This window comes from Triticum aestivum, chromosome 6B (genome assembly GCF_018294505.1).
Source record: "Triticum aestivum cultivar Chinese Spring chromosome 6B, IWGSC CS RefSeq v2.1, whole genome shotgun sequence".
In the NCBI taxonomy this organism is placed as follows: domain Eukaryota; kingdom Viridiplantae; phylum Streptophyta; class Magnoliopsida; order Poales; family Poaceae; genus Triticum; species Triticum aestivum.
In genome coordinates, this window is record NC_057810.1 from 46,123,614 (window position 1) to 46,135,105 (window position 11,492).

The following is an 11,492-nucleotide window of genomic DNA, read 5'->3' on the forward strand; positions in this document are numbered from 1 at the left end:
CTCCTAGCAACCTTGTTGCTTGGTAGTTAAAGGACAATAATTTCATTCTTAGCGTGTTGGTTCTTGAATCATCATTCTAAGACTGTTCGTGCTACCTAGTCCTTATTTCTGGTGCACCCTCTGATCAATGAGTTAGGATTGTGTCAATACCTCGCTCTGTTGATCATATCGTCTTGCCCTGAAAAGCAAGATTGTTCTCAAGCTTAGTAACATACCGGTGGTTCGTGATTTTCTGAATATCTTCTCGGAAGTATCACCAGGTCGTCACCTGACCGCTATGTTGAGTTCGTGAACAAGTTGGTTTATTCCTGTAAACCACCCTTTCTCCAAGAATCCATGTTGGATACCCCTGAGCTAGTTGGTTAAGCCAAACAACAACTTGGAGAGTTGGAAGATAAAAGAATTGCCTGGCTTAGTCATTTTAAGGGATATCTTTTTGTGTTTGTGTTGAAGAAAGATGATATCTTCATCGATTGATCCTCGAGACCAGTTGTTGGAGCTATTGTCTTGCCAAAACTTTGATTTGAGTATGGGCTATCCTCAAATTAAATCAGAACCAACGATGTTCGTAATGTTGTCTTACTCGTGGATTTTCCTCGAGCATACACCATTATGTCTTTGGGTCTGACCAATACTATCACCTTGTTCACATAGTTATGGAATTCCATCTCCATGGGAATCTGGATGAATTGTTGTTGATCCCATCGACAATATCCTTATCTTCTCCATGATTTGTGTTGAACATCCAGCTAGTATTGGAAACTTTTTTAAGCATTATCTTCATGACCGCCCATGAAGCATATGCTCGGATGTAAGAAGTGACTTCTTCTAATTCATGTGCATTTGATGCAAGTTGCCGCCGTGAATTTGAGAAAACAAGTTGTTGCTTCCTTGGAATCATTCCAAATCAGTCATGCAAATGTGCAAAGTATTCTGTGGTCTGATAGACTGATCATCTTCATTCTATATGTATTCCTAGCACACCAAGCCACTGATTGATTTGTTCAAGGATAATAGGTTCTACGTGCTAGTCCTGAAGGTACCAGATGGATTTGTATAAGATTCTGTTATCCCCGATGATGGTTCCCAGCCAGAACTCGGTAGTGTTTCATTGTAAGACTACCATGTGCTCATGCTTGTCTGGGACAGCGTGTTCACATGTTTGTAGCAGGACCAGCTCATTTTTTGGAGCGTACTACCGTAGTCCATTCCCCGAGAATCTCGCAACGCCATCTCGTCGATTTATGTTGCAAACTTTAATTTTCTTTCTAGACTTGATGAGTCTGGAATATTCTAACACCAACCAGATCTGAATCTTAGGCAGAAATGATGGTCGGGACATTTCCCAAGAACTATAATATTGGTCTCTCGATAACCGGTAAAGTGGATGTCGTGGCCCACACACCCAGCCGGAAGACCTATTATTGTAGTATCTTGATTGAGGAAGTTGGTCACCTCCCCATAAGGACTTCGTAGGATTTACTCCTTAGATGTTCCTTATGGATTTTCTTTTGTGCTCCCGAAGTCTGACCTTTTACTTGATGTTCTGGGAACCAAACCATTTTAATTAATGGGTTGCACTAGAACATCAAGGAGAACATTAGTAGCGGAGTGCTAAATGTCTCTCGGTCAATCATCCAGATTCTGTCCCCTTGGTCTCGCTAAGGTGAAATCTGAGAAAGTGTTATCTTCCTTTGCATCTGCATCATCCATCACTATTCCTCATGGTAGTATGCTGTGTTGCTAGGATCCTTGACACGGATGTTGGTAAAACCTTGATGAATATGGAAATGCTCAAGTTCTTGAGAGCACGCGCAAGCTCTAGGTTTTGTTGTCAGCATCAATTGCATAGTGCTCTTAGTTTCCTCTGTTATGCTATAACCCTTTCAATAGTGGACTCACTCTCTACTGTTGAGCTTTTCCCCAGTTACTAAAATCATCCCTTGTGTTGTTTTCAACAAGGTAATCCACATCATCCATTCTAATCCGGGTATGCCATTCTACCGAACCCTCTAAACGATCGCTCGAGAATCGCCTTAGGCTGGTATAAAGAGTTTCAATGATCTTTGAATCAAAGGTAATTCTTTCTGCCACTTCAGGAGATATTTCTACGAGTCACCTTCCCTAAAGTGCATCGTTATGGTATCATGGCAACTCAACTGCCCGCTATGTTGACAACTGTTCACCACCCTCTTAAGTGTGGAGTTGTTGTCTACCTAGTGGACCTTCGCCATCCGTTCCACTCCATCCCTTTGGATGAATGCTTCGTATCTCAGCTCGAGAGATGTTCTTACCTCTCACTCCATGACTTGATCTTGAATACTCGATCTTCAAGGAGAACGTCTTCTGTAGAGTCTCTTTCTATCGTCATCGTGTTGGATGAAGACCTTGCAAGCAAAGACGTCAAGATTGTTTTGAGTCAACAGATCAACACCTCGAGAAGACAGTTGGATCTTGGAGCTCATGTTATTAGTTTGTGTCCCCTTTGTCTTCTTACCTCACGCCTTGAATCTCGGGGCGAGATTCTTCTTTAGTGGGGGTGAGTTGTCACAGCGCTAGAGTTTGTTTGCAAGTAATTGCATAATCATCCATGCATCATGTCCAGATTTATTGGAAATTTGAAATGGGGATGCTTAAACCCTAGCACCAAATGAATTCAACTAGGGTCAAAATAAAATCTTTTTCTTTGAACTCAAAATGCCCTCTAAAAATGTTCAACATTTCTGGTTTGAGGTGAAAGCATCTACCAAAAATGGTTTATATTTTTGCAGGACATATTGGGCTCTGAACTAAATCATACTCTATTTGCATTTGGGCATTTAAATGCTATTAAATATTTTAAATGCTCAAATAATCATAAACTAAAATGTTTACTGTAGGATATATTCCCAACAGTGATCATGAGTAGTTTCATGATTTTTGAGAGAGTCTAAGTATTTTTAATAAAGCCAAACATCTGCAGAAAAATAGAAATAAGAAAATAAGAGAGAGAGAGAGAGAGAGAGAGAGAGAGAGAGAGAGAAGGACTACCTGGCGCTCACCTGGCAGCCCACTTACCTGGCCTTCTACTGTAGCAGCCCAGCCCACCACCGTAGCCATCCCTGTCGTCTTTCTCCTCGGACAGTAGGACGCAGGCGCGTGGCCGGAGCGCACGGGCACACTCCCAGGCCACCTCCTGCCTCTCTGCCTGTCTCCCCGTTGCCCTGAGGATGCCACGCACCTCCCTGCCTCTCTCCCTCACTCTTCTTCGCTCCATCCCCACCTCTGGCTCCCTCTCTCTCCAACCGAGCGGAGCTCGTCGCCGCCGCTTGCTGCTGCCGCCGCCACCGCCTCCCCCTCGCTTCTCCGACGTGCCCAAAAGCTTCGCATCGACCCCCTCTTCCTCCTCACCGCGCCAAGCGACGCCGGGAGCCCTGCAGTGACGCCGATGCCGTCATCTTCAACCTTCGGCTCCGAGATCGCCGGAGATGCTCCGACACCGTCCGGCCTCCCCCGAGCACGCTGAGCTACTCATCGACCTCGCCGTGAGCTCCTCTGCCGAACCCCTCTCTTCCCCGTCTCTTTTGCACCGCGTAGCCATAGTTTCACCGAAGCCGATAGCTCCTCACCGCCGGCCATGCCGCCACCGCGGCTACGGCCGCGCAAGCTCGCCTCTGAGCACGTCAACGCACTCAGGGAGTCTCCAGGAGCTCGAATCACTCGCTCGTTAGGCCTTCCCTGCACCATAGCCGCAACCCCGTGCACACCCGAAATCCGTCCGCCGCCGCGAGCATGATTCCGGCAAGCTTGGGCCGTCCCAGCCCGTCTCGCCTGCCCTAGCAGATGCGCGCGAACGTCAGCTCGCTGTAGAGCCAAACCCCGCCGCAAACCGCCGCATGTAGTGCGAGCCCGAGCAACTCCGGCGTGCCTCCACCGTGTTCCGTGGTCGCCGCCGGCAGATCTCCGGCGTGACGATGTGGCGACTTCATTAGCCACTAACAACCCATTAATCAAGTTCAGTGACACTGACAGCTGGGCCCCGCTGTCTAATTAAATGTAGATTAGTTTCTGCTTAGTTTTAATTAATCTCAGTGGGCCCACGCGTCAGCTTTGACCAAGCTGACGTGGCTGTTGACTGGGCCCACATGTCAGTGACACTAACCAGCCCCAGTCACTAACCAGTGGGCCCCACTGGTCAGGTTTGACCTGGCGGTGCCTGTTGACCTACTTAGTCAGCATGACCTAATGCTGACGCAGTAAACATTTTCTTGAATTAAAATAAATCGGAAATGATTTATAAATTTCAGAAAATAATCTAAACTTCCAAAATTCATAGAAAATCAACCGTAACTCCAAATCAAACAAATTATATATGAAAAATGATCAGAAAAATCCAATCTATCCATCTGCACTGGTTTCATGCATGTTTAAACAACTTAACCTTGCTGTTTAGTGAAAAACATGATAAGGCACTATTTGAATTCATAATTTGAATTTGGGGTTGAACCTTTGGCTCAATATGACCCAAATCCATCTGTTGCTAGTTGCATTAGCTCAAACCACAGCATATTGCCATGTCATGATCATGCATCATATTGTGCATTGCATTGATTGTGTTTCTTCTTTGTTTGTCGGTGTTTGTCCCCTCTCGGTAGACGATGTTCCGATGTTGTGATCGTTGACACTGATGAATACTCAATGCTATCTTCAGAAGTGCCAGGCAAGCAAAACCCCCTTGTTCATTCCGATACAATCCCACTCTCTCGCTCCTGCTCTCTTTTACTGCATTAGGACAACAACGATTCATCTGTTACTTGCTGCGGTAGCTGAACCCCTTTATCCTTTGCATGACCTGTCATTGCCATAGTAAATAGATGAAACCCACTAGCATGAGTAGGAGTTGTTTGAGCCCTGTTGTGCCTACTCATTCATGCTTGTTTGTCATGCCTGCTATTGCTTAGAGTTGTGTCAGGTCTGATTCATCCGGGATGAATCAGAGGTGTGTGAACATGTCCTACTGTGTGTGAGCTAAGTGTGTAAACATGTTTTGGTAAAGGTAGCGGTGAGAGGCCATGTAGGAGTACATGGTGGGTTGTCTCATTGCAGCCATCCTCAGGATCTGAGTTCTGTGTTTGTGATCCATGATTCAGCTACTACCATGCATTGGGCCCAAAACCAATGGACCCTCTCGGCTTCTTAATCACCCTTGTCCTCTGTCCAGGAGTTGCAAGTAGTTTTTGGTGTTTGTAGAATGCTGGAGGCCGTGGGCAGAGCTGACCGGAGGGGTGGGCTGTGATGCGGTAGGCACGTGGCCGGGTATACCGGGCACCCGTTTGGTGTCCCGGAACCCTGTTCACATCGTTTGGGGCTGTGAGCGAAACCCCGGCCGGATCTCCTCATGGATGGAACCCGAATAGGCGATAACCTGGACTAGAGACTTGAGTGTTTAGGTAGGCCGTGGCCGACACCCACGTTGGGCTTCCGCTTGAAGGTTGCCGAGTACATGTCGTGTAAACGGCGGTAAGTGGTGAGAGCGTGTGTGAAGAAGTACACCCCTGCAGGGTTAACATCATCTATTCGAATAGCCGTGTCCGCGGTAAAGGACTTCTGGGTTGCTTATATCAGTTCATAGACAAGTGAAAGTGGATACCCTAAAATACACAAGATAAGCGTGAGTGCTATGGATGGCGTTCTCGTAGGGAGACGGCAGCGGATCCATAGTGGTGTATTGATATGGTGAATATGTGGACTCGTGTGCGCCACCTCAAAAGAGTTACTTGCAGTCGTAGTTCAAGATAGCCACCGAGTCAAAGCTGGCTTGCTGCAGTTAAACCCCACCATCCCCTTGGTTGATTACGATGCATATGTAGTTAGTTCTGATGTAAGTCTTGCTGGGTACATTTGTACTCACGTTTGCCTATTTTATGTTTTTGCAGAGAGACTTCAGTCTCACTAGTAGTTCCGCGTGGACTTCGATGTTTAGCTTGTTACCTTAGCTACGATCTTGTGCCCTCGGCAGGATCTGGTAGATAGTCAGGCTTCTCAGTCTTTTTCATTTATAGATGTCTGTACTCAGACATGATAGCTTCCGCTTGTGTTTTGACTTGTATGCTCTGAATGTTGGGTCATGAGACCAATGTTTGTAGTATCTCGCTCCTCGGAGCCTAATGAATAAATACTTGAGTCGTCGAGTCATGTTGTGATGCCATGTTGTATTTGCACATATCAAGCATATTGTGTGTATGTTATTGAAATGCTTGGTATGTGTGGGATCTAACTATCTAGTTGTTTATCCTTAGTAGCCCCTCTTACCGGGAAATGTCTCCTAGTGTCTCCACCGAGCCATGGTAGCTTGCTACTGCTCCGGAACACTTAGGCTGACCGGCATGTGTCCTTCTTCGTTCCTGTGTCTGTCCCTTCGGGGAAATGTCATGCGATGAATACCGGAGTCCTGTTAGCCCGCTACAGCCCGGTTCACCGGAGTCCTGCTAGCCCAGTGCTACAGCCTGGATTCACTCGCTGATGACCGACACGTTCGATGCTGGGTCATGGATGCCTGTCCCTGTAAGTCTGTGCCACTTTGAGTTTACGACTAGTCATGTAAGCCCGAGCTCCTTATCATATGGATGCTAGCGACACTATCATATACGTGTGCCAAAAGGCGCAAACGGTCCCGGGCAAAGGTAAGGCGACGCCCGTGGGAATACCGTGCGTGAGGCCGCAAAGTGATATGAGGTGTTACATGCCAGATCGATGTGGCATTGAGTCGGGGTCCTGACAATTCAATTAATATCCATAGATAAATCTGATCGTAAACCCACAATTCATTGGATCTCGACAAACACACTGCAAAAAGAGATTACATCGAATAGATCTCCACAAGAGAGGGGGAGAACATTGTATTGAGATCCAAAAAGAGAGAAGAAGCCATCTAGCTAATAACTATGGACCCGTAGGTCTGTGGTAAACTACTCCACAAGAGAGGGGGAGAACATTGTATTGAGATCCAAAAAGAGAGAAGAAGCCATCTAGCTAATAACTATGGACCCGTAGGTCTGTGGTAAACTACTCACAACTCATAGGAGGGGCAAGGATGTTGATGTAGAGGCCCTCCATGGTCGATTCCCCCTCCGGCAGAGTGCCGGCGAAGGCTCCAAGATGGGATCTCGCGGATACAGAAGGTTACCGTGGTGGAAATTGTGTTTCGTGGTGCCCCTGGATGTTTTCGGGGTCTGTAGGTATATATAGGAGGAAGAAGTACGTCGGTGGATGCCCGAGGGGCCCATGAGACAGGGGGCGCGCCCTACAAGGGGGGCGCCCTCCTATCTCGTGGGGCCCTCAGAGCTTTCTTGACTTGCACTCCAGGCTCTCCAGATCAGATTTGTTCCAAAAATAATGCTCCCGAAGGTTTCATTCCGTTTGGACTCCGTTTGATATTCCTTTTCTTCGAAATATTGAAATAGGCAAAAAAATAGCAATATGGGCTGGGCCTCCGGTTTGTAGGTTAGTCCCAAAAATGATAATAATGTATAAAATAAAGCCCATAAACATCCAAAACAGGTAATATAATAGCATCACGTATTTAGCTGCATTTGTATCAATGTGCGAGAACTTCTTAGGGTGTCGACCGCACTGAGGTCTTTTCAAACATAGCTTCACCATTCGCTCCCAGTCGGTAAAAAGGCAAAGTCAAGTGACTCAAAAACCCACGTCATCCAAATGTGTGGGGGTTTAGGTATCCAAAAGAGGTATAGGAGTGCCTTTCCCACCATGACTCTCCCTGAATCTGTTAGAGGCTGGCAGTCGACCTGGTTCTACTGCCAAGACGTCGCAGCTCCAGGTCAGTCGGCTGGTCTTCCCCACTTCTCATTCGACCGTGTTCAGACTCCTGCCCCACTGAAAGTAACCGCTGCTGAGACCATGGAGACGAAGATGTTGGTGGAGAGGGTGGTCCAACTTATCAATGATGGCGTTACCGGCTTGGACTTGTTGGAAGTGTTCCTCAATCAATGCATCCAGCCTCTCCAAGCCCGCAATCACCCAATGTGGCTATATTCCGGACCGGACGACACCGCTCGGGTCCATCCAGAAGAAGTGCCGTCCAAAACTGTGGCTTTGTGGCTGAGGAGCATCACAGGCAACCGGGACAACCCCAAAGGATCCAGGCGAGTCGTCCCCTTCAGCGACGGTAACCCACCCGACAAGGTATACTCTTTGTTCTGACTGCTTCCCGCTCACGCTCCGATTGTACTTGATGTTGACTGACTCTTACTCGACCGATTTGCTCTGTAGGTATTCACTGAGATGCACTCGATGCCCAACGGCGAACAAGATTTGGAGCAGGACCAGGAGGGAGAGGACAGTGTGGAGGAGAGTGGCGAGTGGGAGTCTCCGAGAGAGGAGGAGGAGGAGAGCGAGGAGTCGGATGAGGAGGAAGAAGTCGACTCGCCGCCGCGCTCCGAACGTCGATCCAAACAGCAGCATGATCCGTCTGGCGGGCGCGGGAAGAGCGTGGCCCCGAGTGCGAATACTCAGAAGCGCACTCGGGCATCGACCCCGGAGCTGACGGAGAAGGTGGCCAAGCAGCCCAAAGTTGCTCCTCCCAAGGCTCGGAAGACTTTGCCACGGATCAAGATGGACATCCCTGTTGCTTCGGGGTGAGTATCTCGCTTGCGTTTCTGTAGGTTGACTGAAGATTTTCTTGTTTTGACCAACCGATTCATGTGTCTTTCCAGTCCCACCTCTTCTCCCACTGACATGGACATTGACAAGGCGCCAGGAGACGAAGAGGCCACCTCATGAGTCGGTAAGTTTGAGTGACCAAGTTCATTAAGTTGAGTAGATCGCCAATCGGCAGAGTTTCTGACATTTCTCTCTTTCTGTAGTTCCGCAAGAAGTTGTTGTGCTTCCTGATGATGAAGAAGAGGTGCCTCTACATGAGAGGAGGAAGAGGAGCGGGAGCTTTGGCAGGAGAAGGCTTGAAGTTTAGGTCCCTCAGTCGACGCCGACGCTCGAGGCGGTGGTCGAACGTTCCGGAGAGCCTGTTCGAACCAGCGTCACATTCGCCAGCCCGCTGACAACTGATCGTCCGGCGAGCTCGACTACACCGACTCCTGCTGCTCTAGTGCAACCGCACGCCTCTGACCCAGTGACTACTTCGGCTGCTCTACAACCATAACTTTTTGCTGCGTATCAGACTCCGGATGACTCGCCGAGTGCCGCTAGGGAAGCTCTTCGCCAGGTGAACCTTGTCATGGAGCAGGTGAAGGTGGTGCACGAGGCTAGCCAGGTGGCTTACAATGCCAGTACTGCCCTTCAGGCCAATGTTCAGGTGAGCAAGACCCCGACTGAACTTTTGAATGTTGTCTTATATCTGATCACCCACGGGGGTGTTTCTTTGCTTAGAGCTTGGGAGATCTTCCATGTCACTCGACTTGGGTTGAATCTTAGTAGACTTTCTGAACCAGTGGGGGCACGCCGAGTGCACCCACTGGGTGTAGTCCCCGAGACCACGATCGACTGCTGGCAGTCGACTAAGGTCTTAGAATGTATCTCTTTCCTTTCTTTTTTTTGAACTCACGCTGGGAAGACCCTGCTGAGTATTGATCTGAACCAGTGGGGCACGCTAAGTGCACCGACTAGGTGTAGTCCCCAAGACTACTTGGTGAATATTTGATTTGGCAGTAGTCTTAGAGTAACTTTTCTCTGTCGATGCCTCTTATTTCTGTCGACTCACATATCACTCTTGCTAACTGCAGAGGTCTTGTGATCTTGGAGCTCATCTTTCCGAGTTGAAGAAGAAGCATATCAGCGTTGAACTTGACCTTGAACTCGCAAAGAAGAATCTCAAGACTGCTCAATAGGAGACGACCATCATGGAAGGTAACCATTCGACTGTCTTGTCTGCTTAGTAGTTTGCACTTTCCACTGCTTTTCATTCAGTCTCTTTGAACCGAGTGACTTCACACAAGCAGATGTGCATAGTGAAAACCGCCAATTTCAGGCTTGTCTGAAGAGTGTCGTTTCTTTAGAGAGAATTAAGGAGGCTTTGGAGAAGAAGGACCTGGACCTTGCTGCTGCTCAGAAAGAAGCACGTGAGAAGATGATGCTTACGGACCAGAAGCTGGCTTCAGTCGGCAAATTGGAGGACGAGAACGCGAAGTTGAATACTGCCGTCTCGGATGCCAATTGGGAAGTCGAGCAACTAAGGAAGGACAAGGAGAACCTGACCACTGAAGTCGGCGGCCTCAGAGCCAAAACAGGCAAGCTAGAGTCCTATTTGGAACAACTTGCGGCGAAGCTTGTCTTGAAGCTTGAAGGTATGGCTGTTCAAGTAGATAACTGTCATCGACTGAAATTTGCAGTATTGTCAACTCAATGTTTTTTGCGATGGAACAGAACTTTGCCAGGACTTTGAAGCTGAAACTGGACGGGTCGAGACAGGTCTCGACCCCATCAACTGTCCCGTGAAAGATGAAGTTGCGATGAACTTGCTTCGATTGGAATCACGCTTGGATGGCACTGTCGACTATCTGGCTCGGCTGAAGGCTACGATGACCCGAGTGGACGCCGAACTGTAGCCTCAGGCAGAAATTTCTCAAGGCCTCGAGTCGCTGATGACTCGACTCAACCAGATCCCGGACCGAGTGCAAGAGTGGAAAAAGTCTTCTGCTCGCTGTGGCGCTGACGTCGCCTTGTCATTGGTTCGCGTGCACTGCAAGGAAGCTAAAGAAGAGAAGCTGGCGGCCCTCAAGGTAGCGAATACTAAGAAGCACTCCTTCCAGGACTTCATGGACACCTTCCTCAAGGTAGCTACCCGCATTGCCGACATCATCGATCTTGACACTTTCTGCAATCTGTCCAACCCTTCTCCCATCGAGTGACGGAAAAAACATTATGCCCCACTTTTATTTGCCTCATAATGCCGAGTGATTTTGTAATCGTTAAAACTATTTCAGGCCTGGCGCCCGAGTACTTTTAATCCGCGGTTAGGATCCTCTAGATTTATCTTTGAATATGTTGGGTTTATCTTCGAGTGAAATCTGTTCTTCTCTTGGATCGGTTCCTCTTCATTTGATGCAGGTGCTGAAGAAGGATCAGCAGTCGACCAGTTGGATGAGCCTTGGGCATCATTGATCAGCTCATCAATAAGGTACTCAACAATGGTCTTGATGTTCCTGTCATCAGCAAGGGGCCAATCGTTGGGTGGGTGCACACAATCTCGTCCTTCTTCTTGACGGTGTAGCCCCCGGGGGAGGGGGGTGGAGTGTGTGTGTGGTCGACCCGTGGCCCCGCTCACCACTCGGTAGGATTTTTTGAACTTAGGCGAGTACTGGACCGCAGCTAAGCTTCTGAGTGGGAGGACTGCTCACCACTCGGTAGGAATTTTCAAACTTAGGCGAGTACTGGACTGCAGCTAAGCCCCCGAGCGGGAGGACTGCTCACCGCTCATTAGGATTTTTATCACTTAGGCGAGTACTGTACTGCAGCTAAGCCCCCGAGTGGGAGGGCTG